The 3,992-nt window shown below is 42.5% G+C and overlaps 1 pseudogene; it reads right to left on the bottom strand.

The window, feature by feature from the left end:
• Nucleotides 1–276: 276 nt before the first annotated feature.
• LOC133771018 (exonuclease V-like) lies at nucleotides 277–1,259 on the bottom strand (annotated as a pseudogene).
• Between the last annotated feature and the right edge of the window lie 2,733 nt (nucleotides 1,260–3,992).

Below are 3,992 nucleotides of genomic sequence, written 5' to 3'. Positions count from 1 at the left end.
TGTTTCCACTTTATTTGATAAATGTAGACAGCCTTGAATAAGAAAAAATAGGGACAACTTATCAGGAACTGGAGACTTTTCTCAGGAAAATGACATTTGCAGGGAGATACCTCTGCTGTAGTCGTGAGCATCTATCTTGGTAACCCACAGCAAAGCCATGGGTAACGCTGTATGTCTCCCACTCATTCCTGAGCCTTGCTCCTGGATTGGATATGGCTACAGGTTTAGAAAATATAAAAAGAGCCAAAATAAGAACGTTGTCCATGAAAGCAAGGCTTAGAGATGGGTCCTGTCTTCCTCAGGAACATGAGGGGTTTCAGAGGGAGCCACATTCCTGAGAGCAGTCCTTCCGTTTTCTTTGGCTCTTGTGGCTGAGGCTCCACTGAGCACTCCACTGCCCGTCTTCCCCTTGCAGGTGGCTCTATGGTTGCATGTCTGGCACTTCCAAGCCAGTGAGGCACTCGGCAGCCCCACCGGGAGGCCACCTTGCCTTTCACCTCTTTCTCTTCAAAGGCTACAAGTTCTGCACCCCAGTAGAGTGACAGTCTCTTGGCTTCCAAATAGCAGTTCCTGGGAGGTCTGATGGGGGAGAGATAAGAACATGAGTTCCGTGAGGTCACCCAGACTTCACAGTGAAGCCTCCCTGCTGGGCATGCCGCAGCCCTTGAAGGCCCCAGTGGCTTGTCTGGACACAACTTGGTGTGGTTGATGAGACTTGCAGGGGTCACTTTCCCTTGTACTATAGCATCAAAGATACACTTGTATAGGCTGACTTGAAAACAGTCTTCCTTTTTCTGAGCTTCCAGAGGGCGCACAGGGCGCCTGCGTGTCTTGAGTCCCGCCTTGGCAGTAGAGTGGTGATGGGGATGATCACAAGATCATGAAGTTCTAGTTCTCTAGCTAGATGGATGCTGGCACCAGTATCCAAAACAGCTGCTGTCTGAGGCGTCACAAAGCCAGGAAGCTCCTTTCTGTATGCCATTTGCAGGTCACGCCAGTTCTGAGTAGACGGTCAGTGGCATGTAAATATTGAAGGTGGAATCTTCGCGTGGGTGATGAGATATCCAGTCCTCTTTTGCAGTTCTGTAAGCTTCTGGGCTTTCCATTCTTCCCAGGGAGTTGAGGAGACGGGGCAAGCTTGCTAAGTGAAGCACTTGACTCTTGGGCATCTTCCAGTTCCAGAAACTCTAGGAGCTCTGAGTCACTGAGAACCCTGATGCTTCTGCTGATCCGGTCTCCTCTTCCCCAGTCTCTGACATGGCACAGCTTGGGGCTGGGCAAGGAAGGCCCTGCATAGCATGTTAACGAAATGCATGGAACAAATAGCAAATAAGAAATTTCTCAGAAGCATGTTAAATTGTAATGAGATAAAGGAATGATGACAAGCTATGTATGCATAATCTTTGAAGATTCCCATTTATTTATGACCCATTAGTGATGCCATAGGTTGTAGTACAGACTATACAGTGAAACTCCATGTTGTATCCACATATGTCCACTTGGAGGCATTTTTTTAAGTGGGAAATAGTTTTATTCCTCTATCTTCTATTAGCATTGTGTATAATTTTAAGCAAATCACCTTCCTTGGCCTCAATTTCCCTTTTTTAAGGAATTGCTTGTTTCTTTGAAAGGTAGAGTTACAGAGAGGCAGAGAGAGAGAGAGAGAGAGAGAGCGCGAGTGAGAGAGCGTGAGGGAGGGAGGAAAGGAGGGAGGGAGGGAGGGGTGTCTTCCATCTGCTGGTTTGCTCCCCAGATGGCCACAACGTCCAAAGCTGCATTGGAGTTGCACCAATCAGAAGCCAGGAGCCAGGAGCCTCCTCCAGGTTTCCCACATGGGTATAGGGACCCAAGGACTTGGGCCATTTTCTACTGCTTTCCCAGGCCATAGCAGAGAGCTGGATTGGAAGTGGTGGAGCAGCTGAGACTAGAACTGGTGCGCATATGGGAACTGGCATTGCAGGCAGAGACCTTACCCTATGCCACAGCACCAGCCCATCAATTTCTTTAGATTTAGATTTCAGGTTTGCCTTCTCTACTACCAAATACTTCTGATTTACAGCATTATTTCTTTATTTTTAGGTGAGTATATAGCCATATAAATGCTGAAGCCATGTTTGACAGTTTACCATGGACCACTTCTACACCTTTTTTGATACAAAGTCCTTGACTATGGAAATACATCTCAGTTATAGAGTGTGCCTTGAGAAAAGTCAGCTCCCCAACCGCTGCTTCTAAATGTAGTTCTTGGAGCCAGCATTGTGGTGTAGCGGGTAAAGCCGCCGCCTACACTGCTGGCATCCCTATGGGCACCAGTTCGTCTCAGCTGCTCCGCTTCCCATCCAACTCTCTGCTGTGTCCTGGGAAAGCAGTAGAAGATGGCCCAAGTGCTTGGGCCCCTGCACCAACGTGGGAGACCCAGAAGGAGCTCCTGGCTCCTGACATTGGATTGGTACAGCTCCTGCCATTGCGGCCATCTGGGGAGTGAACCAGCAGATGGAAGACCTCTCTTGCTCTCTCTCTGTGCCTCTCCTTCTCTCTCTGTGTAACTCTTTCGAATAAATAAATCTTTAAAAAAATAAAAATAAAAAATGTAGTTGTCAATAACATAGCATAGTGAAAAAAAAATCAACGTTAGATACAAATAGATCTCACACACAAAGTAATCCATGGAGAGATGAGAGGATGTTCACACCAACAAACATGTGGAAACAGTTAGCTTTTTAATACTTGAGGTATATTAAGGAAAGGTCAGGATAAAAAGCTCTTGGTGGGTTTTAATTTATCTTTACTCCTCACTGATTATAAATTATTCTCTTAAAGTTAGGAAAAGTAACATCAGTTGCCACTTGGCTGTACAAAGGATCTTCAAAAAAACCCATGAAAATTTCACATATCTTTTTATTACATCTTTACACAGTCTTTTTGAAGGCCTTTCATACTTCTTGTGTATGCATGTTTCTTGTTTGGCTTGACTAATTTAATGCAAATTACAGACATCATAACAATTCACACCTAAATGCTTCGGCATTCTCCTACGGAAATGAAATACTATCATCACATCTAACTAAATTAATAATTTCTTAATGCCTTAGTCCAAATTTAGATTTCTTTAACTGTTCTAAACATGTCCTGGATAGTTTTTCTTTAACAAAGACCATACATCATGTTTGTTAGTTTTTCTCTCAAGTATTTTTAATCTCAAGAAATGAGGCAGCTTATGACAATACTCTTCTTTAAGTCTTCCTCCTAACCTCCCATATCCAACCTCATACAGACAGAAATCAAAACTAGCTATAACCAAATAGCATTACTATGTTATTTGTAGGGCAGAAATAGGAAAATGTGACATGGAATACAACTTGAAAGAAGTATGCACAAGCCTCCTGGCTATTCTAATAAAGAGTAAACTAAGTGGACCAACACTTGTGTGAAAGTTTAGGAGCTGACACCATGAAAAGATCATTAAGATTAGTTATGTTTGTGCTTAATCTAATTTTTAATCAGTTTAAATGTCACCAATGAAGGAAAGCATAGAGACCTAGGAGTTATTTACAATGAAAAAAAGATAATGCAACACTAAGACTTTTGCTTACATCCTAAAAAGTTATTGCTTTATAGGATACTTAGAGGGGTAAAATGTAGAAACTGCACATTTGTACAAGTGTGTTCAACTTTAAATGTGCTTTAGATGATGACAGCTTCAAAATGAATACCTTTTTATATTTACACTGAATCAGAAAATTATTTTAATAGTTACAAAACATCACTTTCTACAGAATTGGAATAAAATAGCAGTTGATTTCTCCATGATTATCAGAATTATTTATACTTGAGGTCTTGACTAAGTGGGGCTGAAATCAACAAAAGGTCTTGAACTGTTGACTCAGAAATCATCCTAGAATGATACCTGGGATTGATGCCTGTCATGCTTAGCTCTTGTGAAATGACCCACTCCTTTAAAAAAAAAATTGCTCTTTCTTTCTCTCTCTCTC

The sequence above is a fragment of the Lepus europaeus genome, chromosome 12 (assembly GCF_033115175.1).
Source record: "Lepus europaeus isolate LE1 chromosome 12, mLepTim1.pri, whole genome shotgun sequence".
Taxonomy (NCBI): domain Eukaryota; kingdom Metazoa; phylum Chordata; class Mammalia; order Lagomorpha; family Leporidae; genus Lepus; species Lepus europaeus.
Note: the sequence above shows the minus strand (reverse complement) of the source record. Positions and strands in the feature narration are given on the sequence as shown.